Genomic DNA, 27,922 nt, shown 5'->3' on the forward strand with positions numbered 1-27,922 from the left:
ACAGAGACTTATATTGGGTTCCCCCACTCCGCCCCAAACCTCTTTCCCCGCCGGATCTGCGTGGAATAATCACACGCGCAACCCAGAAGCCATAGTCCAGGAGGCTGAGACCCCCGCGCGCAGAATCCCACCCCACCAGGCTGGGAGGCTCGGCCAGGTTTACACAATGACCTTGAAAGCCCGAAAACCCAGGGTCGCTTCGTATCAGCCCAGCCCAGCCCGGCGCCGGTTTTCGGCCGAGGCTCTACCCCTGAAGCCTGTAGACCCGCTACGGCCAGAGGCCGTTCCGCTAGAGACCGAAAGATTCAGTCGCCTCCCGCGGAGTCTAACACTAACATTTTTTAAAAAAATAAAAATCCAGAGTTCTTTTTCCTTGCCACCCCCCTCTGCCCCCGCCTTGCAAAAATCCCTCTTGTGGCTGGGCATGGCTAATGAACACATCTATTCTCGGTGTCTGTGTTTAAAAAGCCTGGATTGGAAGTTCCAAAAAAGCCAGTTCTGAGCTCAGATCGGAGGCTCCCGGTCGAGTTTCGCCCTTAAGAGGCGAGCAAACAAACAGCAGCAGCCCGACCGCAGTCCAGGAGGCCCAGCCTCCTCCAAGCTCTGAGCTCTCAGAAAGCTGGGCAGTGCGAGGAAACCCTACGCTTCGGTAGCCAGGAGGCTGTGCTGAAGGACCCAGCCGACCTCCCCACCCCCATGCCCTCCCCACCCCCATCCCTATACCCAGTCTCTCTCTCCCTCCGCTCGGCCTTCCGAGGCTGTTATGTAAACATAGTCCTCCTCCCTCTGGAAACTCTAGCCCTAGCTACAGGTTACTTGGCTGAGTCCTGGTCTTAAAGAGACCTGAGTCCTTTAATTACCCAGAGGCAAAGACTTACTGTACTCCCTTCGGGCCGCTAACTGGGTGGGAATTTGCAAGCTTTGTTTCCCCCTCCCCCAACGCCCCCAGCTGCAGGCTGAGGTGATTTTGAAGTCCCTCTCCCCACGCTTCTTTACTTTCCCTTCCTCCACACAGAGGGATTTCTTTTTCTACTTCTCTCCCTTGATTGCAATACTCGAGAAGTCTTTTCTACCTTGGGAGGTGAGTGTGTGGAACGTGATTGGGGCTGTGTTGTTTGGTTTGGGGTTTTGCTTTTTTCTTTTCTTTTCTTTTCTTTTTCTTTTTCTTTCTTTCTTTTTTTTTTTTTTTTTACTGCAGCTTCTCCGAGCTCCCTTCTCCTCCGCCTGCCCTCTGGATAAGTTTACCAGTCAAAACAAGTTCTCTATTCCCCTCCGCGGGAACACAGCCTGCGGGGGTTTATGAAAGGTCTTCTGTTTTCTTTCTCCTGAACATACAGCCAGATCCCCAACCCACCAGATACTAGTGTAGTGGAACTTCCAACTGATAGTGAACTCTACCCTGACCGCCTACTCCAGGAGCAACAAAAGGACAGGGGCCTCTGGGGGCTTGATTAAAAGTGTGAAGGGGGAGGGGGGAAAGGGTTACTAGATCATCCCTCTTCCCCTACCCCCACCCCACTGCCTTCTTAGGCCATCCAACTACTGCTCCTTCTGCCTTATTCACTTTGGAATGTACCTAAGGCACTAGAAAGACTGATGGTTTGGGTAGTGGAAACTGTCCTGGCCTAGGGGAGATCACGTGTAGCCAAATCCTTTGACCTAATTTTAATCGTGAACTTGAGATGAATGTGTCACTCACCTCTCTGAGCCTCATCCGTAAAATGGGGGTAATAGTACTATCACTAACCATTCTTTTAAGGAAAGCATTTTTTAAAATCTTGACATGCTATATTTATGGTTAGTTTGTTATTCTTAGTAGTAAAGACATGTTATATTACTTGCAGAGGTCTTAATACCAGACATTCCAGGGTAGCTATGAATCGATAATTAATGCATGAAGACCTATGAGATCTTTCCAGGAGTGGCCTTCAGGGGACCGTACAGTGGACATTAATTTAGAATGTTGGTGATTGCTTTGTCTCAGTCAAGGAAAGCCTTCTGAAGAAGAGACTTGAGTTGTTTAAAAAAGATGAAAGGGACATTGTGACATAATGTTTCAATATAAGCTCAGACACGTAACCTGTCAGTGAGGAGGGATAAAATGTAACATCCTTGAGGGCAGCTACTGTTGCTTTTTTTCTTCTTTTGTCTCTCCGATGCCTGCAGCCAGCACAGTACCAGAACAGGCGTTTTAATAAATGCTTGCTGAATGAAGGAAAGGGATCTTTTAGTGGGGGCCAACACAAAGGCCTGCTTCACTTAGGGCATAAGCCCACGACGGAGCAGATGCTCAATAAAGACTTATTGACTCCAGAGTAAAAACTGAAGCATGTGACAACAGCCTGCTACTATTGTAGTCAAAACTGAGAAATTATTCTTAGTCCTTGGTTAAGCATCTAGGATAGTGAGTGATCTATAAACCATGTCACAATGGCTGAAAGAACTAGGGTTGTTTATTTTGTAGGGGGGAAAACTTAGGAACTCTCTGAAAACACACACACACACACACACACACACACACACACACACACACACACACACACACTGTGTAAGTAAATGCTCACACTGAAAATTTAACAACCGAATTGGTTCAGGACACTCTTGCTTAATAGGTTTGTTAGAGCTGCTTCAAGTTTCTTTAACTCTCTGGACCTCTTTCTTTTTTTGTAAATTAAGGGGGTTGAGGTAGAATTTCTTCTAGCATTTTATTAAGTGATACTATGCTAAGCAGTAGGAATATAGAGAAAGGTGAAAACAATCCCTGCCTTGGAGCTCAGTTTTAATGCAGGAGTCAACATGCAAGTAACTTTGTACCTACAAGATATATTCAGGCAATAAAGAGATCATATGTACAAAAATGTTTAGGACAGCTCATTTTGTAGGGGCAAAGAATTGGAAATTGAGGGGATGTCCTCAATTGGGAAATGGCTGAACAAGTTCTGGTATATTCAAGTAATGAAATACTATTGTCCTGTAAGAGGTGATGATCAGTCTGATTTCAGAAGAACCGGGAAAGACTTACATGAATGGAGACTGAGTGAAGTGAGCAGAACCAGAAGAACATTGTACACAGTAACAGTAACACGGATGATCAACTTTGATAGACTTTGCTCTTCTCTGCAATACAATGATCTAAGAAAATTCTAAAAGACTCATGATGGGAAATGCTATCCACATCCAAAGAAAGAACTTTGGAATCTGAATGCAGATCAAAGCATACTATTTTTATTTTTTTTGTTGTTGTTTTTATTTTCTTGTAGATTTTTTTCCTTTTATTCTTTCATGATTCTTCTTTCATAACATGACTAATGTGGAAATATGTTTAACATAATTGTATGTGTATAACATATATCAGATTACTTGCCATCTTGGAAGGGATGGAAGAGAGGGAGGAAAGGAGAAAAATGGAAATCAAAATATTATAAAAGTAAATGTTGCAAATTAATAAATACATTTTTTGTTGTTGTTGAAGCAATTGGGGTTAAGTGACTTGTCCAGGGTCACACAGCCAAGAAGTGTTAAATGTCTGAGACTAAATTTGAACTCAGATCCTCTTGACTTCAGGGCTGGTGCTCTATCTACTACACCAAGGCAGATATTTACATTTTTAAAAAAAAAAAGGAAAAAAAAAGATTTATTGAGGGTGAATTGGAAATCATCCCTGAGTAAAGACATTAACATTGAGGGGAATTAGTCAAGGCCTCCAGTAGAAATGACATTTAAGGTGAAACATGAAAGAAACCAGGGAAGCCAAGAAGTGGGGAGGTAAAGAGGGACAATATATTATAGGCATAGACATGGACACTGAGACAAACTAATGAAAAAACAGATTTAAGAGAAAAGGGATGTCCTGGGAAGAACAGCAAAGAGGCCAGAATCACTGGATCTCAGAATACTTGGAAAGAAATAAACATATAAAAAAGAATGGAGAGTTAGAAAAGGGCCAGGTGATGAGTTTTAAAAACCAAGGAAAAGATTTGATATTTAACCCTAGAAGTAACAGGGAGCCACTGGTCAGACCTGAATTTTAGGAAGATCTCTTTGGCTTCTGAGCAAAGGATAGATTGGAGGAAAGAATTGAAGAGAGACCAACCAGAAGTCCATTTTCAATAGTCCGGGCATGAGAGGATGAGGGCCTGGACCAGAGTGACAGTTTTGTCCGAGGAGAGAAGGGAATGTATAGAGAAGAGATGGTTCATAGATAGAATCAATATTTCCTATTGGAAACAGATTATATATGTAAGTTGAGTATAAGTAGATGACAAGGTTTGGAGACTTGGTAACTAAGAGAATGGTGCCCTCAATTGTGAAAAAGAAGAGGGGAGGGTTTTGAGAGACAGATTAATGAATTCAGTCTTTGGACATGTTGAGTCTATGAAATACTTCAGGGCTGTCCATGTGGAAAAAGGATTAGTCTTAGCCTCTTTAGCTGATGGGATATGTATGGAGTGTCAGCTGAGAGAACTAGGATAAAATGGGTGGAAGTTAAAGAAAGGCAGATTTCATTTTGATATAAGGGAGAACTTTCTAATGGTTAGAGCTGTGTGAAACTGAATGGGCTGCATATGAACAAAAATGTTTATAGAAGCACTTTTTGTGGAGGCAAAGAACTGGAAACAAATATGTGCCTGTCATTTGGGGAATGGCTGAACAAATTGTGGTATATTAATGTGTTGGAATATTATTCTGCTTGAGGAAATGATAATTATAAAAAATTCAGAAGAACTTGGGAAGACTTATGTGAACTGATGCAGTGAAATGAATAGAACCAGGAGAACAATATATACAATGACTACAATAATGTAAAGGAAAACAAGTTTGAATGCTTAATTATTACTTAAGAAGAGTATTGATTAACCATGTCTCAGCCAAGGAGGATGTAGGAATGGGATAGAGATACCGAATGAGACATGTTTTCAGACATAACTCGTGTTGATTTGTTTTATTTGGCTTCAAGGGAGGGCTTCTATGGGACAAAGGAAAGTTAGTTAGAATGGACAGAAGTTTTAAAAATGAAAGAAAAGATCATCAATAAAACACTAATCAGATATACAGAAGAAAACAAAAACACTCAGAAGGTGACACAGATAGCAATTTTGTTGTCAAACTTGATAGATATTTTAAAAACACTGTAACAGAAGTTAATTATTTCATATACAGTCCTTGTTATTTGTATATTGGGATAGCTGTGTTTGTTAATTAAATTCTTAGTTTAAAATAAATTAATATTTAAACAAATTGATGGGTTACCTCATGAGCACTGGAAATGTTCAGAGAGAAACTCATTGATCAGGTATTAAAGGGATGTCTATGTTGTCAGACTAGATGACCTATAAAGGCCCTTCCTAGTTGCAAGTCTCTATGACTCTGTGGATCTCTTTTTCTTTTATCATGTGCTTTCTGCAGCTGTTTACACTACTATATATATTATTAACCCTTCATAATCTGAAACACTGTTATTAAGTTGCCTTCAGACCTTCTAGTCTGAAAAGCCCCATTTCTTTTGTTCTTCTTTTGAGGGCATGTTGTTACTACCTTCTTTCACTATTTATATTATTGTATTCTCAGAAACCTCTTGAGTTGTCTATTTTTTAAATGGATGCTGGAATTAGAGGCATATTTGTGCTGGAAAGGACCTTCCAAGTTTACAGAAAAGAAATTTGGCCCAGAGGGAAAGTAACAATTCCAATAGTACCCAGACCATTCTAATTGATTTTTTTATGATAACCATGGAAGCTAAAGAACTTGGCCATTTTGTATTTAAGGTGAGGACTGATGCCTGACACTGATGCCTGAAGCTTTCCTTTCCCCTTGTTTTTGATGGGATATGGGATTTGTTTGTTTTCATCACAAAAAATGCCACCACCAAAGCTTACCTGCAGAATGACAACAGAGGGCGACCTCCTACCCTATTAGTGTCACCATAAAGGAAATATCAACTATAACTTATAACATCAACACAGAGGGTTATCATCCTCTCACACACAAAGTCAATTCAAAGGTGACACTAGAAACCCCAACTTACAATTTAAAAAAAATTTAATATTTTTTGGTGTTTCTTACATCACTTCAGTTATCCAAGAATCTCTCTTCCTTCCAGATTGTCATCCATATGACAAATAATATTTCTTAAGTCAGGAAAAATTCAGCACAAAAACACAACCAATGTATGACACCTGTAGACTTCCCCTCTCCACGAAGGGGCAGGTTAGAGATGTCTTGTCATATCTCTTCATGTTAATCCTGTTTAATCTTTATAGAGATAAGTTCTTTATAATTTTGATTTGATTTCTAGTGAGATGAGATCTTTATAATATGAGGTCCTTATAATTTTGTTAAAATTTACTTCTGACTTCTTGATGTGTTGTTCTTTCCATTTCCATTCCATTTACTAGAGTAACTGCATATGTTGTTTTCTTGGATCTGCTTACTTCACTCTGCATCAATTCATGAAGATCTTTCCACGCTTGTTTGTATTTATCACATACACCATTTCTCACAGAATAGTGATAACATATTCTATTCATGCACCATAATCTGGCCATGTCCTGTTTGATAGACATCTACTTTGTTTCCAATTCTTAGTTATCACAAGTGCTGCCATAAATATTTTAAAGTATAGGGGACTTTCTTCTTATTAGTGGCTGTCTTGGAGTATAAACCTAATAGTGGAATCATTGGTTCAAATATTATGAATATTTTTTTATCTCTTTATTTCCTTAAATCTAATTTACTTTCTAAAATGGTTTGTACCATTTCACAGTTCCATCAGCAATGTATCCTTTCACAATCCTTCCAACGTTGACTATTTACATTTTTCCTTCCTTCCCCCATAGGCAGGGTGTGAAATAAAACTTCAGAATTGTTTTGTTGGGTTTTTTTTTTCATTTCTCTTAATATTAGTGATTTAGAAAATTCTTTCATGTGGTTGTGAATATTTCTTCTTTTGAGAGGTTTGTTCATATCCTTTACCATCTACCTATTGGGAAATAGCAATTAGTTGTATGTATTTATTAATGTGTGACCTACAATGTTAATACAAGGATAAACCCAGTAATCCTATCCTATAATATCAATACAAAGGGGTCACCCCCAACCTTAATTTGCATCACAATTACAAAATAGTCACCCTCAAAGTTAACCTACAGTATAAATCAAAGGTTACCATTGCCCTAATTTAATGACACAACAAAGGAAACATCACTACAGCTAATATATAATGTCACCACAAAGGTGATCTCTCCAGACCCTAACCTGCAAAGCCAATGCAAAGGTGACTCCATGGACCCTAATTTATGATGTCAATACAATAAATAATAATAGCACTTGTGCTAGGTACTATTAGCACTTTATAAACATTATTTCATTTGATCCTCACAAATAACCCTGGGAGGTAGATACTATTATTACTATGCCCATTTTCAGTTGAAAAAGCTGAAGCAAACAGAGACTAAATACCTACCCAAGGTCACATACCTACTGGATTTGAATTTAGATCTTCCTAACTACAAGCCCAAAGCTCCATTCACCTAACTGCTTCTAGCTACCACCTGACTTAATTCACAGTGTCCCTATAAAGGGGCCACTACTTTAATTTACAGTGTCAATAAAATGGGACCACTGTTAGACCCTAATTCATAATGAAGGGCTGCTGCTAATCCTTATCTATAATGCCAACATAAAGGTGTCATCAATGATTCTGACCCTCATTGTGACCCCAAGAGGAGGTTCTCTGAGGAAGTGGGCATCTACCCTCCTTCTCTTTCCTAAAGTGACCCCCCAAGGATTCTCAGCAGCCAAACTGAGCTGAGATGCTCCTCTGAAGCACCAGCTTCCTCTGTTTGTTTTGGTTTCTTCTTGCTGTGTATGGGGATTTGGGAGTTTGGTTTTTATAAAAATCAGTTGTTGGCAAGACTTAAAGCGTGTGATATTTTTATCCTTGAAACATGCCCAGGAGCCAAGCCAAGATGTTCAAGTTTGATTCCTGTTCAGTAGAAGCCTTGGAAACACAGGGAAGCACCTTCAAGCAGAACAGGTCAGCAGTGCTTCAAACTGTGGTTCCAGTGCTACTAGCAACCTGGTGAAGCTTTCCGGTGAGCGTACCCATCCGTGCTACACACACACTCACACTCTCACACACACACACACATACACACACATACTCACACACCTATAATTTTTCTGGCTGTGCATTTGTCTTTTTACTCTTTATAGATCAGTGATAGTGAAAAGGAAGGGACAGAGAAGGAAAAAAACTCAAGAAATTATTCCTTCTGCAAAGGAATGGCAAATCTCAGGTTACCTGAGCAACATCTAAATTCTTTATAGATATAACAACTCACATTTATGCTTTAATTTTTACAATGGGATTTCTCCTAACAACGTAGTGAGCTATATCATTGTCCCTCTTAAACAGATGAGGGAACTTAGAGGAATTAAGTGATTTGACCATAGTCACACAGCTAGCACATGACAGATTCAGAATTCAAAACCAGGTCTTTTAACTCCTAACCCAACACTATTTCTACAACATATGCTGCCACTCATATGCACATAGCATGCAAATTACATACACATACATCTGTGGTCCTAACAATTTCATTCTTACAGTATGGCCCTTTGAAGCACCAACTGGAAACTTTGGTAAAATTAAATTAAAAAAAAAAAAAAGAAAGAAAATCCTTTCTGATCTTTCTTCTTAGTGAATGTGGATTCCCAAACAGACTGATGAATGAATCAATAGGATGGTTTCACCAGTTTGGGAAGCAATAAATATTGAGAGAGAATTAAGATGTCAGGAATACAGATAATAGAATTTTTTGTTGCCAGAAATATATCCTCCAGTGAGGATGGTATGAACCTTCCTGAGAACATTGTAAAAGTTGAAGCATTACATTTTTAAAAATATATATCTGCAAAGATCCCAAATGATGCACAGGAAATCTCAGGTTTTCCCATTATTGTTTCCTTTACCGAAGGTTATCATTTTGCTATCTGCCCTAATAGACAGAACTTGGGCTTTTCTCAAAATAACTAGAGGCAGCCTAGTCAGTGAAGTGGAAGGTACCCTCAATTTGAACTCAGAGGACCTGGGTTTAAATCCTAGCTTTGTAATCTTAGACAAATTCCTTAATCTCTCTGGAACTCATATGTAAAATGAGGGGGTTGAGCTCTGGATCCTGTTATTCCTGTGCTCCTCCCCAACACACACACACACACACACACATCATTTGGGCTTGAGTGCAGCTCATGTAAGACTCGAGAAAAGTGACGGGTTAAATTATGCTCTTAGAGTAGAGAAAAAAAGTGTAAGAAACCCACTTTCCTCCATAGACTTGAGATTCATTTTGGAACTGATAGTAAGGAAGCAAATGGGAGATTCAATCTCCTCGAGAGATGTGAGGAGACAGATTCACTTGTGGTGGGTTTAGGCACAAGCCACCCTGGAGGAGGATGGAAGAGAGCTGACTTGGAGACTTTTTTGGAATAATGGATCCCCTGTCTTTGGGAATAGGAAGCTGTACTAAGGCTAGGAATGTTGTTTTTCAAATTTCACCATTAGAATTCCTAGGAAGTAAGTCTGTAGAAGGAGAATTGTTCATGCTGGCTAGTGTTTTCCCAGCTGCAGGGAGACTTCTCCATCAGATTTCACAGTACTTTGTGCCTCTTTGGGGCATTTCTCATATGAATGAATAAAGACTATTAAATTTCTCTAAAACAGGAACCAAAGGTTATTTGCCTTCTTAGTGTTATGCCCCATACAGTCCTGGTTTAGCATTTTATATTGTCCTGGCCCATATCTGTTCTGGCCTAGAGTAACATCCTAGCATTTATCCTCCAATCCATCTTCTGCTGAGCAAAGTGATTTTCTTCAAAGGCAAGTCTGACCAGGTCACCTCTCACCCCCTCAATAAACTCCAACAGCTACCCATGATTTCCAGTTTGAAACTCTTCTGTTTGGCATTTTAAATCCTTCACAATCTGGTCCCCTTTCTACCTTTCCTGCTCCACTTTAACCCCCTTGATCCACTCCATTGGACTAGCTACACTGGCCTCCTTGCCATTCCTTACATTCCATCTCCAGAGTCTATGCCTTTGTATTTGAGTACCCTCCCACCTCACATTTGCCTTCTAAAATCCCCAGGGAGTCCATTCTGATATGTCCAACTGTTCCCCCTTCCTCTTCCAAATGACAAATATATACAATAAATACAATATATACACAAGATAAATACATATATATACAAATGTAAATATATACATAATAACTTATTCAGCTAGATGTTGAATTTGTTTTGATTGGAGAAGTACTCATTAAAAGTAGAAGTTGCTTTGGCTTTTTTCTCTGTCTTCTTGGCCAGTGCCCCCCACACAGTAGGTGCTTTATAAGTGTTTATTGATTAATTGATTGATACTTATTATATTTATATTTCACCTTCCACAATGCAGGTCAGATTTGTTGTTCAAGGCAGGAAAGAATTCACATTCAGTAATGGTGTCAGGAGCCATTCTAACAAGGCTGAGTCTCAAGGTAAAAATTGAGCTCAAGGGCTTTCTCTTTCTTTTTCCAAGTTCACAAACACAAGATTAGGAACTCATGCGAGATTCTACTTGCTGGGTCTTTGGGACTTCTACCCGGGAAGAGCAGTTAGGGATTTGAGGAGAATCAAGAAGGAGAACAAGGGAAGAAGAAGGTACAAAAGTAATAGAGGAGAATAGCGTGGCAAAATTTGTGAGTTGGGGGATTGGGTTTGAATCCTGACACTCCTAACATCAGATCATATGATCGTGGGCAAGACATTTCCCCCAGGGAGGATTTCTTGTGTCAAATGAAGGAGTTGGACAAGCTGAACTTAAAAGGCCCCTTTTCTCTCTAAACACCACGGATCCCATGAATGCTTTGGAAGCTTTACCTTCAAGTCTGATCTCTTCATCCTGGGACATCTCTTGTTAATTGTTTATGTCAGTGTTAGCCCTGAATGGTTATTTGTGATGTGTGGAAGAGCAGGGACAAGGAGTCTGGGTCATTTTGAGCAGTTATTATTGTTCTATTTGGTATCGTAAGTGGTCATTCTGTGCTTTGCTTCATTACAGACAGTGCATTTAGTTAAGTGTGTGGATTTAATGGGCGTCCATTCTCAGCAGGCCAGGAGGAGCTCAGCTATAGAATGATTACAGATGCAAACGTTGGGGGAGGGGGATAAGGAACCCAGCAGGAGACACAGGGTTAGACTAGAAGGTGGGGGTGGCGTTGCTATTGGGGCCATTCTCCTACCCTTCCCCGAGATGAGGAGCCATCCCACAGAAGCTGAATAATGTCAGGGAGGCCAGGACCCTCATTACTGAGACCAGTGGCACATTCTCCCTTTGGGGGATAATACTTGCATGTTCTAAAGCCCATCCAGTACAGACACAATCTTGCCTAGAGGCCCATGGGAGGGCTTTGTGAGGGCTCTATATTCACCTCATAGAGAACTAAAAATGACCACAATGAAAGCTAAAAGATGACAAAGCACCTAAGGTCAAAATCACCAGCTCTCCCTCCCCATGTAATTTTTTAAAAAAAGACATATGGAAGGAAGCAGGTCTCCAGGGATGATTTGGTTACCCAAAAAATAAAAAAAATAAAAAAGTTTTAGAAAACCGAATAATGGAATTACTTTTCTTCTCCCTACCATCCTGACCCCTCCTTTAATTTAAATGTTCTAAACTCAAACTCCTACAACCTTTGACTGGCACCCAGGGGGACACAAAGACAAACCAGACCAGAAATACACCCCCATGGACCAGCCTAATTGAATTTCACCATCTGAGAGTGCAGAGGAAAAGAAAAAAAAATGAAAAAAAAAAAAAACCCCAAACCGGTAAACATCATTGACTGCAGAGCGAGAGCAAAAATTATTTCAGCATTAATAATCCGGAGGGTTATTAATAACACCAGAGAGGACATGGAAATAGATGTGATTTTTATCTTGACAGCGTCCCTTTAACCTTAACTGAAATCTTTCGATTCAACATAAGCTTCGTTCTGGGGGCTTTCAGTAGTTTCAGGGTCCTAGTGCCCCAAGCTTGGGGGCAGGTGGGGAGGGTACTGCTAGAAGAATAGGAACATGTCGAGAAAAAGAAAAGGGAGCAGCACAGGGTGCTCAGACCTGAAGGGAGGTTGCACTCCCCAAAGAGGTTGTACAGTCAGCCTCAGCTCTGTCTTCCCCTCTTTCTCCTCTTGCCTGGAAAATAATGGGTATGGGGTAGTGATTCACTGCTGTGGGAGGCATGAGGCTTTCTGATCCCAGAATTCACAATCTGATCCCTACCCACCTTTTCAGCCTTATCTCCTACTAATCTCAGCCAGGCTGGACACCTCACTTTCCCCTAAATCAGTCTCTTGCTTTTGTTCACATCAGCCTTCCTCTTTCTTAATCCCCAACAAGGAATCTCCTTGCCATATCCCTCCTCCCTTCCACTATCACAATCCCATCTTCCAGAGACTGTTTGTCCTTCCTTCCTGAAGATGATCTAGAGAGGTGATGTCGTGACATGCAAGTGAATTGGACTGAAGAGAGCAAGGACTGTGCAGTCACCTGTCTCCCTTTTCCCTCCAGAGCCATCTGGGTCCGATGGCCAGATGCAGATCAGGACGACTGCAGATGGTCCTGGATGCAATGGGAGACCTTGGATTTTTTAAGTTAAGGTCTTCAACAGATCCCAGTGTGACTGAGGCTGCACCCATTCCATGATTAATGCCATTCTCAAGTACCAGTACCTTTATTAAGCCTTCCCAGATCACAGCAACCACAGGGATCACCAACCTCAGACTGGATTATCTTTGTATGTACTGCTCACTTGGGTACATACAGCACCAAACCTGGAGTCAGGCTGTCTCATCCACCCAAGTTCAAATCTCAGACATTTACTGGCTGTGTGACCCTGGGCAAGTCCCCTTACCCTGCTTGCCTCAATTTCCTCATCTGTAAAACAAACTGGAGAAGGAAATGGTAAACCATTCTGGTACATTTGCCAAGAAAATCCCAAAGAATTGAGATTGAATATGCTTAAAGAACAATTGCTCATTTGGGCAATTGTTAATCAGAGCTTTATGACTTAGGCTTCTATTTAACTATTACTTCGATGACATGAGCAAGTCATTTAACCATCTCACCAGATCTCAGTTCTCTCAAATATAAAATGAGGGGGTTAAATCAGAGATCTTTACCAGGTCTAGATTGAGCTCCAATAAATTGATCTTTTAATATGTTTGAGCCTTATTGCTGGACTAGATTGTAGGTGCCTTGAGAACAGAAGCCATGCCTTATATTTCTTTGCACTTCCCATAGTGCCTAATGTTGCCTCCTAAACAGTAGGCACTAAATCAACATTTTAAAGAAGTTGAGGGTGGCTCTTAAGATTTGTGGTTGCTAAAGTATATGTCAGGGTCCCACAGATTCAGACACAAGCCTACTTGAGAGACTAGGGGAGGGTGTAGAAAGTGTTGGCGTAGTCCCAGCTGTGGCTTGTGACATGAGAGTCATCACTGCCCAGCCCTCTGGTGTATCCTGTGCTTAGGACTTCTCAGGCAGGATATAGTCTCACAATGCACAAGAGGCTTGCCAGGGACACACACATGCACACAACCAAGATACTTCTGGTGGCACCCATAGACCTGCCATGAGGTCTTGCTTGGTTCTTCTGAAGACTTTCAGCATACTCAACTTTATAACTACATCTGGGGAACGGGTTTAATGCATCGCAGAGAATGCTGCTCTCACTGTTTATCTGTGTTGCCTACAGGCAGTCTCAGAATCAGGGAGAAATGAGTATTCCCATTGGGCTGAGCTGCCTTCCCCCAGCCTCTGTTGCTTTGCCTCCTTGATTAGGGTGGTAGTAGTGCATTTAAAGAGTGAACAAAGTCACCACTATCCATACACGCTTTCTTTAGGCAATATATTAGGGTACTTTATCATCATCTTTAATAAAATTTCCCTCCCTTTTGGGGATGGGTCAGACAAGCATAGTCCCACCCTAGTGCTCAGGATGTTGCTGCAGCTGGAAAGGATATAAATTTTCTGCTGTAAATTAAGTCGAGGGAAACCTTAAGGAACTTATTTCTTACCCTCAGAGAGGCATCCAGGAGTCATGACTCTGATGCTCTCCCTTTTTATAGCTGCTGGTTGTCCTTCCGGATGGAGCTGCCAGCGCCTGCTGAGGACATTGTGTTCCTCATGATGAAGTATCTTGGCAGGAGAAGGAGAGGAACAGACACCTGTGGTGGCATTTCCTTGTTCACTGCTGCCCAAGGGCCTAGTCAGTCTGCCTATTCTTGGAGCTCTTTAGCTTTATGTTCTTATTCCTTAGTTCCTGCCTACAATCTCTGCTGAGTGAAATCCTCCTTCTCTTCCACGGCTCAATCAAACTCTCTCCCTTCTTTCACCTGAGAATGGGCACTCCTCATCTCTCACTCACAATATTCTGATATCCTTTCAAGCGGTCTCCCTGCCTCTGGCCCAATCTATTCTGCACAGATACCTACTGAAATTCTGAAACACAGTTCTGACCAGCCTTTCCCTTGCTTAGGAAGTTCCAGTGGCTCCCTATTACCTCCAGGATAAAATATAAAGTCTTTTGTTTGGATTTAAAATCATTCATAGTCTGGCTTCAGCCTGCATCTTCAAACTAATTACACATTCACCTCTCTGACTCTCCATCTCCCGCCATGCTGCAGTATAACCCAACTGGCTCACCTGATGCTTCCTGTATAAGACATTTCATCTCTAGTCTTCATGCTCGGAATGATCTCTTTTTTCATTTCTGCCTCCTGAAACCCCTAGCTCTGAGGCAGCCCTAGTTTTGGTTTGAATCTAAATTCAAATCCAACCTCAGACATTTTTAGCTGTGTGATCCTAAGTAAGTCACTTAACTCTAAATGCCTCCAAAAAGAAAAAGAAAAAAAAAAAGGAAAAAAATAAAGAAAAAGAGAGAGAGTAGGAGGGAAGGAGGGAGAGAGGGAGAGAGGGAGGAAAGAAGGAAGGAAGGAAGGAAGGAAGGAAGGAAGGAAGGAAGGAAGGAAGGAAGGAAGGAAGGAAGGAAGGAAGGAAGGAAGGAAGGAAGGAAGGAAGGAAGGAAGGAAGAAAAGGAAGGAAGGAAGGAAGGGAGGGAGGGAGGGAGGGAGAGGGAGGTAGATTGTTTTCTCTTCAAGGATGTTTACCTATAAAAGGCCTTTCAACTTGTATACTGGAGTATGCTGGTAAATACTTAACAACTGGATTTCCAGAAAAGAAGAAAAAATATACAGGAAACATTTTAAGTTGAATCTGCATTATTAATGTTTTCTACTTCCTTAAATCTAGACAATCAACAAAACAGTAAATCAAGCCTTGTAGCATTTGCCAATTTTAGAGGTGTAAATGCTCATGCTGATAATTTAACAATCATTCTCTGGCTGTTAGAACAGGCTCCAACACATTCCTGCTTGTATACATTTTGTATTTACTTCTCTGTTGTACACATACACATTGCTCCCCAGTAGAATATAAGTTCCTTGAGATCAGGGATCATTTGGCTTTTGGCTTTGATTGATTGATCATCCTTACCAGAGGTAAGCTCTTCCCGGTGATAGAGCACTAAATTGGGTGTCAGAAGACCACAATTTGAAAACTGGCTTGGTTTCTTACTGCTCATATATGAGCTCAGTTTTAAACCTTCATAGCCTCAGTTTTGAGGTTGAACAGGATGGCCTCAAAGATTCCTTCCTATTCTAATTCTCTGAGCCTATCATCTGAATAATCAGCACTTAATTAATATATAGGGACTCACTCAGGCTGTCTTGCTATTGCGTACAAGCCTTTTCTTCCCCAACAGGATTGTAGACCCTAGACAGTAGTACTGTGTCTTACCCATTGCAGGAGTGCCTGATGCCTTTAATAAGGTAGATATGTGGTACTGTGGATAGAACATCAAACCTGGAGTCAGGAAGACTCATCCTGAGTTCAAATCTGACTAGCTGTGTGATCCTGGGCAAGTCACTTAACCCTATTTTCCTCAATTTCCTCATTTGTAAGATGAACTGGAAAAAGAAATAGCAAAACATTCCAGTGTCTTTGCCCAGAAAACCGTAAATGGAGTCACAAAGAGTCAGACATGAACTAGAAAACAACTGAACAGTGGTGCCTTTAATATTAGCAGACATTAAGAAATGTTTGTCTATGCCCAAAGGGCTATAAAATTGTGCATACTCTTTGATCCAGCAATACTGCTACCAGGTCTGTATGTCAAAAAGACTATTAAAAAATGGAAAAGGACCCACATGTACTAAAATTTTTATAGCAACTCTCCTTGTGGTAGCAAAGAATAGAAAATTAAGGGGATGCCCATCAATAGAGAATGGCTGGACAGATTGTGATATGTGATTATGATAGATTACTATTGTGCTATAAGAAATAGTCAGGCAAATTTCAGAAAAGTGGAAAGACTTACATGAACTGATATTGAGAGAAAGGAGCAGAACCAAGAGAACATTGCATACATTAAAAGCAAGATTATGTGAGGATCAACTGTGATGGACTTGGCTCTGCTCAGCAATACAATGTTTTAATATAGTTCCAAAAGACTCATGAAGGGAAATGCTATCCACAGCCAGAGAAAGAACTATGGAGTCTGAATGAAGATTTAAGTGTACCATTTTTACTTTTTTGTTAGTTTTTCTTTCTCGGAGTTTTTCCTTTATGTTCTGCTTCTTTTTTCACATGGCAGTTGTATAAATATGCTTAATATGATTGTACATGTAAAAAAAAATAAATGTTTTGTGAAATGAATGTAACCTCGTTCCTGTTCATGTTGTTGCACTGTGTAGCATACTAGCAGGGCCCCAAGAGGACTCTGCTTAGAGCTTCTCTGGTACCCAACAGGTTCAGATTTGGGATATGTGGTACATGGAGTTAGGGATTCTCTTCATTAGACCTCAGGGACCTTTCCAGACTATATGGGGCACCACCTTGCCTTGGAGGAATCTCTGTCTGGAAAGTTTGGATGCTATCTAATATCTCCCCCCCTCCAAACCCCACAGTTTTGGGGCCTAAGGCAGACGCCTCAGTTGCCACACCCTGGTTCCACCCCTACCAAAGATTCCTGCAATCTGCAAGTTTGGATTCAAATCACTCCATTCCCCATTGGACAGTGGGTGGAACATTTGTCCCTGGGGATTTCCCTAATGAACACACACCTATAATTAACCTAACTGGCCACTTGGGAAACACCATTATTCATGATAATGTACCTATTAGAAACTCATTTACCTGGCAGTTAAAAAACAAGCATCCACATCAAAAAAAAAAAAAAAAAAAAAAAAAAAAAAAATCTGAATCAGGCAGGTGAGAGTTGGATTAAAAAGATTCTTGTAGTCTGTTTTCCATCTCAAACTGAGTGTTCCAACCATCCCATCTTATTCAGAAGTGAATCTTTAGCACCTAACATTGCAAGAGATGGATTTTTCTTTTCATCTGCACTTTCTTTCTTCATATGGCCTATTTTCCACTGGGCCCAAGGACACGACATCAGGGCCCTTCCCTGGCGGGGAGATGGATGAATTGGTCTCTTGGGTTTTTCATCTGATTGCACTGACACCAGTGACCTGGACCTTGGCGGGGGGAGGCTCATCTATGAATCATGCCATCCTCGGAGCCAAGAAGGGTCTGCTCTTCATATTCAGAGCCTCCCAGACCAGTACCTGCAAGGTTCAATTTCCTAAGAGGATGAATGAGAGAAGAAAAATCCTCCATATTCCTGGCCCCATTTGCCCAGGAGTCTCTTGAGACGAAACCATTGCCCTTGACCTCAGTGGGGAAACTAAGAAAGAACCTGAGCACCAATTCCAAGGGAGGACAGAAAAAGAAATTGTGGAGCCCCTTCCTCATTTATAATCTCTTAACCATCAGGCTCCTCTCTTTAAAAAACGCCAACACAGGGCTTGATTGTGGGCAAGAGCCAGAGCACCAAGTCCAACACTGTGGCCTTTGAGATTAGGGGCTCCCTCTACTCCCTCTTTTATATAGGAGGAATATGATTGGCTAAGACAGAATTGGCAGACTGTAGCCTCTTGGAAATGAATCAGGAAATTTTGTTTTTTTTTCCTTGGATTAATCCCTAGAAGAGTGTAATATCCATTCCTTGCCCATGTAAATTCGCCAACCCTTCTCCTTAACTTTAATTTTCTTTCTATAGAAAAATAAACTAATGATGTTTGCAGAAGGCACTCATTTAGGAAAAGGTCTAGACTCAGCACTTTTCCTCAGGAAGGCAGTGATGTGTTCAGAGGATAGCAGTGTGTGTGCTGGGGGAAGGGTGAGAGGCGCTGATTAATCTAGTCCTGGGGGGGGGAATGGTAATAACCTGCTCCTTTGCTGTTTCTATTACCTGCAATCTAATGCCAAGGTCTAATGGAAGCACCTTCAGAATGGGACTGCCCTGATGTAATCAGTCCCAAACACTTCAGATTTGATGCCAAATACATTAAATATCCTTCACTTGGCTTCCACACTATGGAGAGAAGCCCTGCCAGTGAATTCTGACTCCGCTGCAATGACATCACCTCAAGTGCTTTGTGAGCTGGTAGACAAGCTGTGCTGACTCAGTTTCCCCATCTATAAAATGGAACTAATAATGCTTACCAGTTTTCCCACAGCTGATCAGTGAGAATTTGGGCACTCATGAAAGCTAAGGGAGAGACACTGTAAACCTCTCTGCTGGGATTCTTCCTGGGGACCTGCCCTCAGCCTCTCCAAAGACATGAGAAGTGAGAACCATTCCCAGCTTATTCCTAGATTTAACAACATTTCTGGGGTGTAGAATGACCTGCTATTCAGAGATTCCCAGCGCCACCTTAGTTAATTACTCACCAGTCACCAGAGTCACAGATCTACCTTGGAAGGAACCTCAGAGTTCACCTAATTCAGTCCATAACTGGAAAGTAATTCCTTCAGCAATTTGCCCAACAAGGATTCATCCAACCTTTGCTCCAAGGTCAGAGGTGACCCACTGTCACCCAAAGCAGCCCATTCCACTCTTAGATAGTTCTCACCATGAAGAAAGTGTTCCAAACCTGAATTTGCCTCTTTTGAGCCTCCACCCTGGGTTCCTACCATGATCCTGCACCTAATGGCACCTAGAGAAGCCACAGTCCCTGCTCCTCGGGAGCTTGAAAGGATGAAGAGAGCAGTAAAAATGAAAAGAGCTTCTAAAATAAGACCTGATACTCAATGTGATCTTGAGCAAATCACTTTTCATTTCTCCAGGCCAGGGCTCCTTAAATTTTTTCCCTTGTGACTGCTTTTCAACTGAGAAATTTTTACACAATCCCCAGGTATAGAAGTATATAGAATCTTAAACATCTCTTGATAATAAAGAAATTTATTATTAAAACAATTCCTTGGGATACTTATAATTTTGCCATTTATTAATGAAAACAAAATTTCATACTAATGAGATAGATATGTTTACTTTTACATAAAAATTAAATCTTGGTGGAATATTGCAGGATCTAGTGCATTCAGAAACTTCTTAGTGTTGGGTTGGCAAAATTTTTGCAACCCTCACATTGCAACTGCATATGGGGTCTCGACCCACAGTTTAAGAAGCTTTGCTCTAGACTAGCTTATCTCTAAAGTCCCCTTCAGCTCTAACATTTGAGAATGGAACTATGATAAGGCTCACTGATGGGATGGCTAAGCCACAACCGTAGCCTCAACTTTGATGAGGGGACCGGGAGGTTGGAACTTAAACAGTAAAAGCCAACTTCATACACAGGGCAGAGGGACTGGTACCTGACTCTGTGATGGATTTATTCGTTATTTATAGCGCATGGAAATTAACTCTTCAACATCATCTTCTATCACAGACAAGAGCTGATATTGGAACATCTAATCTCATGAAACAATGGTGCTATCCGGAGATCATTGGGTCAAGGATAAAAGAACTCATTGAGTGCGAGAACTTTGAGACAGAAAGGAACTTCCAATATCATAGATTAGAACTAGTAGAAGGATATTAGAAGGTCATTGAATCCAGCTCCACTTGTCTTACAACCAAATAAATTGAGGATGAGAGAGGTTAAGTGATTTTTCCGGTATCACACAGCCAGTATCTGAGGTAGTATCTCCCTCCCTCACTTACAGATCCAGTTCCCCATCTACTCAGTTTCACAGATGGGGTAAATGATATCCAAAGAGGAGAAATGACTTTTACAGAATCACGTAGCCAAGATTAGTACTCGGATCTCCTAAATCCTAGGCTGCCACTTTTACATGATGCTACTTCCATCCTTTCCTCTTAATTCAAAGGTGCTTCAACAGAAGAGTCTGCAAAGTGCCAATTCTTTCTGGATTAACACACACACACACACCACACACACACACACACGCGTGCGTCCCTCAGGACCATCAGGGAGCTGATGCCATGACACATACTTTCTCTTTGTCTCTCTGTTTCTCTGTCTCTATTTTTCTTTCTTTCTGTATATGTATGTGTGGGTATAAAAACATGCATATGTATGCATACATATATAAATGTATTTATGCGCACTCAGAGACATATATAAACACATAGGAAGGTACACACATATAGATTGTTTTTCTCTTTTATAGCCTAGTCATTTTCTTACCCTCCATCCAAATTAAACCCTCCATTACAACAAAGAAAAACAATTAAGCAAAAACACTTCACATAGTAACTACATTTGACAAACATTTGACCAAGACATTCTGCCCTAATAGTCCCTCACCTTTTTTCCTAAGAATGAGGAGGTATGCATGATTTATTATTTGTTCTTTGAGATTATCACTGTTTTTTCAATTATGCAGATTCTGACTTCGTTTTAATGATCTTTTCATTTATTTTGTTGTGTATATTATTATTTTAGTTCTTATTTCATTCTGTACATCCACAGAAACCTTCCCACATGTCTCTGAATTCCTTACATTTATCTTTTCTTCCTGCACAATATTCGATTACATTCATATATCAGTTATTTTTAGCCATTCCACCTCGGATGGGTACCCGTTTTGTTTGTTTTGAGTGTGGTGCAGTGGGAAAAAATGATGAATTTAAAGTGAGAAAATCGAGGTTAAAAGCCTTCCATTGCCTCTTACCTTTAGTCAAATCACTTAAATTCTCCTCTGTATAATGGAGTTGGACAAGCTAGCCACAAAGATCCCTTCCAGCTCTAAATCTCTGGTTACTGCAAAGAAGGTTACTATGGATCTTTTGAGATATATTGTGCTTTGGTTTCTGTTTTTGGCTTTACCAGGATATATTCCCAGAAGCGGCATTGACTGCTGGGTCAAAGGGAATACACGGTTTAGTCACTTTTCTTTCATGACTCCAAGGATGGATATCTAGAACAGCCAGTCCACTTCACAGCTTCACTCACAATGTACTAGTGAAGCACCTCCTGTTTTGACCAGGGCTTCTTTTAAATCAGCCAGGACACAAAGGCCATTGCTAGCTAGGGCCATATGTCGGATCAGAGATGAAAGAGCCCTTAGGGAAAACCTCATTTAACCCCTTCATTTAACAAAGCAAGAAAGGTACTTCTATAAAACTGTGGAGGCAAGTTTGTGGAAGATTCCACTGTTGTAGGTCATTTTGATTCAGGAAAACTGGACCCTCAAAAGAACCCTATATATCCAGGGATCCAATCCCACCTTTGGGGCCAGAACCCAAAGTAATAACCTTCTAGAGGTGAGGAAAGCTTAGCCATCCACTCAGATCTTAAGAGGGGCTTTATTTAGTGTTTGTTTGGTGAGGTGTGTGTGTGTGTGTGTGTGTGTGTGTGTGTGTGTGTGTGTGTGTGTGTGTGTGTTTGCAGATAGAAAGCTTTTAACTGCTGGGACAATGGCAGCCAAGGAAGAACGCAAAAATACGCATGGTAGGCACAGCTGTGATAATTTTTTTTTTTTTTTTAAAGGGACTGCTGTTGTACAGTAAGGCTGTTTATACAAGGAATCTAAAAGCCTATGTTTAGGGTCTTTGCTAGTACTATTAAATCCACCACTCTCCCAGGGAGCTAGCCTATCTATTCCATAGACTGTAGCGACACCCACTGGTTCCTTCTTCCATCATCACCATAGAAACCTACAGATGCAGGCCTCTGGAACAAACCTTGAGTCCCAGAATGGACAGGACTTGAAGCTGGGGGGAAAGGGGGAAAACACTTCTGTGCTAGGGGATTTGGTATCTGAAAAACTAACTTAATCCAGTTCCTAACCAAAGCTATTGCAAGGCTGACCAACTGTTAGTGCCCCAAATCCATCATGGTTTTCCTTCTAATAGTTGGCTGTATTCCTAACACTCAGAAGGAATGAAGGAGCTGTGGGGGCATATTAGCATGAATTAAAATATAATGATGTTTTTAGGGGTGCCTAGGTGGCAGGGTGGATAGAGCACCAGCCCTGAATTCTGGAGGATCCGAGTTCAAATTTGGTCTCAGATACTTAACACTTCTTAGCTGTGTGACCCTGGGCAAGTCACTTAACCCTAATTGCCTCAGCAAAAAAAACAACCCCCCCCAAAAAAAAATAATGTTTTTAAAACCCTAGGAAAAAAATACCAAGGAATCTTGACAGTCTGCTACTCTTTCTCTCTCTCTCTCTCTCTCTCTCTCTCTCTCTCTCTCTCTCTCTCTCTCTATCTTCCTCTCTCTCTGTCTCTCTCTCTTTCTGTCTCTCTCTGTCTCTCTCTCTCTATCTCTGTCTCTCTCTCTGTCTTCCTCTCTGTCTCTCTCTTTCTCTTTCTTTCTTCCTCTCTCTCTCTCTCTCTCTCTCTCTCTCTCTCTCTCTCTCTCTCTCTCTCTCTCTTTCTCTCTCTCTCTGTCTCTCTCTGTCTCTCTGTCTCTCTCTCTCTCTCTGTCTCTCTGTCTCTCTGTCTCTCTCTCTCTCTCTCTCTCTCTCTCTCTCTCTCTCTCTCTCGTGTCTGTCTGTCTGTCTGTCTGTCTGTCTGTCTCTCCCCCTCTCTCCCCCTCTCATCTTCCTCTCATCTCCCTCCCACCTCAATGGGGCTGTTGTAGGGTCCAGGAAGTAAAGCACCATACTCTGTTCTGGTGAAGAAAGAATGCATCTTTTTTCCCATACTTAAGAGAGACTGGTGGTTGTCTCTTGTGTTAAAGATTCTCCTGAATACTCTTGTGCTTCCTGAAACTCCTATCAATTTAGAAAAGGGAGAACTGGGGCATTTCAGCCTGGCAGCAGACTCAAGCAGCATCAAGTAAATCCCTGCAGTGGGCGGGAGGCTGCCCAAGGTTGGGAAGAACACCCAAACTTATTCTTAGGTTAGAAAATTCACTTATTGTCCTGAGGCACGCTGTTTTAGGTACAATAGAAAGAGCACTTGATTTGGAAGTTCTATGTTTAACTCTCCCCCTCCCCACTTATTACCTAGACCCTCAGTTTTCCCTCAGTTTTCTGCCCTAGAAATTGAAAGGGAAAGGGAATTCAATGACCTTGAAAGTTCCTTCTGCTTGTACTTATATGGTTCTGATGTAATTAGGGAGCCAGCTGGGAAAGGGGTAAGATGGCTTTGCCAATAGGGCTTAAAAAAGACCTGAGGTACATAGGAATATAGTCAGTCTTAAACTCCTCCAAATAAATTCAAAGGAAGTCTGATTTGTTTCACTCTTATATTGAAACAATGAGGACAGTTCTGGCTCCCTCCCCCCCAGCCTCAATAAAGGATACTAACCAATTCAGAAAAACCTTATAAGCTTCTTAAAAGCCTTCGAAGTGTTTGCAGTAAAAAACAGACAAATACTACAGAGGCCTTAAAATAAAATAAAAACCAATGAAGAAAAATATAATTATGCTTTCTCTTTATTCTGAAATGTATTGTGGAGGGAGAGGTAAGTTTTAGGAATTCTTTGACCAGACAGTGGGCTTGACTAGAAAGATAAAGACAATCCCTAAGCTGGAAAAAAAAAAAAAAAAAAAAAGACTCCAAGATCTGTGTGATCCAGGTATGTCACTTAACATCTGACTGAGTTTCCTCATCTATAAAGTGTATGCATAACACTGAGCTGTTTTGAAGATGAGATGATCTATATGAGCTATTTTGTAAACTTTATAACACTATATAAATGTTAATTATTATTTTTGTTATTGGTTGATTAACTAAGTGAGAGACAGGATATTACAACAAGAAATTCTTCGAGATGGAAGGGGCTTTCAACGTTACCTAGCCCAACTGAATCTTATAGACATTTTCAACAACACCTCTTATGATAGGAAACTCACTATGTGACAAGAAAGCCTATTCTGCTGGTGGACACCTCTAATTGTTAGAATATTCATCATTATGTGGAGCTGAAATATGGCCTTCCAGCTTCTATCCATTAGTGCTAGTTCTCTCCTCCGGAACCAGCACAATAAGTCAGTCTAATCCCTCCTCCATATGATAATCCTATAAATATTTAAAGATAGCTATCACAACCCCCTAAGTCTTCTCTTCTCTAGACTAAACATGTCTGAGCTGAAGCATCCACGACCTTAAATGTTCTCTCCCAATCCAACTGTGCCACTGCTGCACCTCCAACATTCCCCATCAGAAAGGAGGCAGGTGGATGGTAGAAGGTCCCTGACTCATGGTGGCAGCTTGTGGCCAAAACTGATGCATAAATGGAGAAATCTCAGGGAACAGAAAAGATGCCAGAGGCCAGGATGAGTCAGTATAAAAAGACAAAGTGGCAGCAAGCCCTGGCCCAGCCTGAACCTTGACTCCCAAAATCAGGTAAAAGAATGGATCTTAGGAGAACACACTTGGGCAGTGTGATAGCTCCCTAGGGCACCTGACTAAATGAGAAAGCCAGGGGTGTCTGGGGCAAGGAAGGAAAGTGGGACAGAGGATGCTGAAGAGCCCACTTGGAATGCTATAAGGTAGAGGGTGGGAGGGGGGAGAAAATTGCCTGTTATAGCTTCCTACTCTTAACTATTCTTGCAGACTTGATGGTAAGCTCCCTATTATCTAAGGGACTGAGAGATCCAGCAGCAAATATTGTGCTCCAGAGCAAAGCCCCGATCACACCACCCTACTTATAATTCTATTAGATCTTAAGAAATCCTATCTATCCCTTATGAAGTTTCTAGTTGGGTTTGTGATCCACCCAGGTAACATGTTCTTTGGTACAAATATTTGTGATTTCTGCACAGGAGCCAATCTTTCCCTTGTCAGGACTGCAGTAAAAGCACTCTCTGCTTCAGAGTGTGGTATCCCTGTCCTCACACTTATGCAATATTCCACTCAGCTTATTCTCTGAAAAATGTTCAGTTATCTAAGGGGGCCTAGGAAAAAAGGTCAGGTTTTTGAGATGAGAGCTCTCTGCAGCTGGATCAAAAAGGATACCAACAGTCCCACTGGAAAAAAAAAAAAAAAAAAGAACCACTTAGTATTCTTGTTTTCTCTTGCTTTTTGTTTATTTATTTCTCTGAAGCAATCTTTGAATTTTTTATTTCAGGACCAAGGTACAATTGATGACATTTCCAGGCGGTCTGCCATTTTAGAAGACACTTTCAGCATTCTGCAGATCTCACCAGGAAGAAGGCTGCTTAGAGAAATGTTGCCCCCCATTGCCCCCCAGGTCTGAAAATAAGCCATGTCTCAGCAGTTCTCGAGGGAGCAGAGAGCTAAAAGACAAATACATATGGACCTCCAATGGGCAAAAAGTTCTGTTACTGACCTGTTAGCCAGGACAATGCATCTCACTCTAACTCATCCAACCCCTTTCCTGCTGAAGCTGGAGTCAGCATCAGAGGGCTTGCACCCCTTAACCCCCAGCTAAGTTTGAAGAGGTCAGGTTGCTGGGCTTTTAATCTTTCTTGGTCTGCTAGGATTTCTCCTTATCAGCACCAGGCCTTTTAAAATCTATAAAAAAAAATTATAATGAAGGTGGGAGAGAAAAAGGGAGGAGGAGTAGGGGTACAGAAGGACAGTTCTCTTCAGCATGGAAGTTAGCTGAGAGGATAGTGCTTCACTTTCTGAAATTCATCCCCAGCCACTAACTAGCATCTGACTTCTAGCTAGAGGTTTCTCCTTGAGGTCTCATGGGATCCTTAGATTAGAGCAAGCCAGAGGCTCCAGAGGTCATTGGGTCTCACCTCCTCTCTTTACACATAAAGAAACTAAGGGTCAAAGACTTGTCCAAATCACACAGGTAGCTAAGTGGCAGAGCTAGGTTTCAGACTGAAGTCTAGCTCTCTCCCCATCACTTTATGCTGCCATTTCTTCTGCTGTCAAATGGGAGAGTTGTGTTAGGTGCTTTTCTGTGTGTGTCGTGGCCTCTGGGGGAAGAAGAATAGAAGCCCTTTTTCAGAATAAGGTTGTTATTTTACAATGAATAAAATGTCTGTTGTCTATAATTGAAGGAAATCCTCAATTTCAGTTAGAGGTTAGTGAATAAAGATGTAATTTTTTTCTCATGCAAGTTCACAGATACCTCCTCCTCTCTCAAAAAATTGGTGCATTGACCTCTTGAGTGGACCACAAACCCCTAGATTATGAACTCCTACTTTGGATGATCTCGGTTCATGCTTTTCAGTTCTGAGATTCTATGATTCAAATGGCAATGACTTCATATCTCATTCTAGGAGGCCATATCCATAAGAAAAGTCTTGGGGCAGCTGGGTGGTTTAGTGGATAGAGAAGCAGCCCTCAAGTCAGGAGGAGATGAGTTCAAATCCGGCCTCAGACACTTAACACTTCCTAGCTGTGTGACCCTGGGCAAGTCACTTAGCCCCAATTGCCTCAGCAAAAAAAAAATTTAAAAAGAGAGAGAGAAGTCTTGTCATATAGCATAAAGAAAGAACACTGACTGTAGAAATTTTGATTTAATCCCACCTCTGATGCATGCTGCCTCTGTGAACTAAGTCATTTTATTTCCCTGAGCCTTAATTTTGTTCATCTGTAAAAATTAAGGGTGTTGGACTAGATTTGAAAAAAATAAACAATAATGAGTGAAATCAGTCATCTGTGATACATATTGACAGCTGTCTCCCAGAGGTCTGGACCCCCAAAAAACCAGGGTTGGTTCAGAGGTAGTCTTCTAGGATCTGCCATCAAAACATCAAGACCAGTCAGATCTTAAATTTTATCCTGGACCAACATCACCAGGAGACATTCTAAGTCCTAAGGTCTTATCACACAGCATTCCACAAGGGTGGGAGTCTGACAGATATCTCAGGCTGGAGGAAAATATTGCATTTTACACATTAATCAATGGGCTAGAAGAAAAATGATGGCATCAAAAACCCACAAAGAACCCTCTCTCAGATGACTGGAGAGTGCCTGGTTATCTTATCCTAGACTCTAGCCAGATGCCTTTTCCCTCTACCTTTCTCCAGTGGTGCAGAATAGGACACTGTGCACACAAAGCCTTTTTTGTCTCTGGCTAAAAGAGAGAGAGAGACAGAGAGAAGAGAGAACAGAGAGAACCAGAGACAGAAAGAGAGAGAAAAAAGAAAAGAAGGGGAGAAAAGGGAGAGGGAGAAAGAGAGAGAAAAAGAGGAGAGGAGAGAGGAGGAAGAGGAGAAGAGGGAGACACACAGAGAGGGAAAGAAATAGAGAAAAGAAGAGAGGAGAGAAAAAAGAGACAGAGAAAGAGAGAGAAAGAAAGAGACAGATATAAAAGAAAATGAAAGAAAACAGGTAAATTCTAGTCTTAATAAAGGTGGATGACCCTAATCAGACTAGACCCTCCAGTGGCCTGGAGGGGTATGATGAAGTCTGAGGAAGCTGTTCTCCTTCTTCTTGAAGTAATAAAAGCGTTGAATTTTGAGAGCTGGAAGGGACCTCTGAGGCACTGGAGTCTAAGGAGCTTTGGCACCTGGGCCTTTAAGCACTGTGGTTGTCAGCAGTCATGCCAGGGTAAACGGAGCTTGGAAACTGGGGAAAATTG

General features: G+C 41.3%; 1 long non-coding RNA gene across 1 annotated transcript; it reads left to right on the plus strand.

Moving 5' to 3' along the window:
- Positions 1-757: 757 nt before the first annotated feature.
- Positions 758-27,294, plus strand: LOC141550501 (uncharacterized). Its single transcript, XR_012484610.1, has 3 exons — positions 758-1,081; positions 7,955-8,093; positions 25,487-27,294. It is a non-coding gene; the product is annotated as an uncharacterized LOC141550501 (long non-coding RNA).
- Positions 27,295-27,922: the final 628 nt, after the last annotated feature.

Source organism: Sminthopsis crassicaudata, chromosome 1 (genome assembly GCF_048593235.1).
Source record: "Sminthopsis crassicaudata isolate SCR6 chromosome 1, ASM4859323v1, whole genome shotgun sequence".
Taxonomy (NCBI): domain Eukaryota; kingdom Metazoa; phylum Chordata; class Mammalia; order Dasyuromorphia; family Dasyuridae; genus Sminthopsis; species Sminthopsis crassicaudata.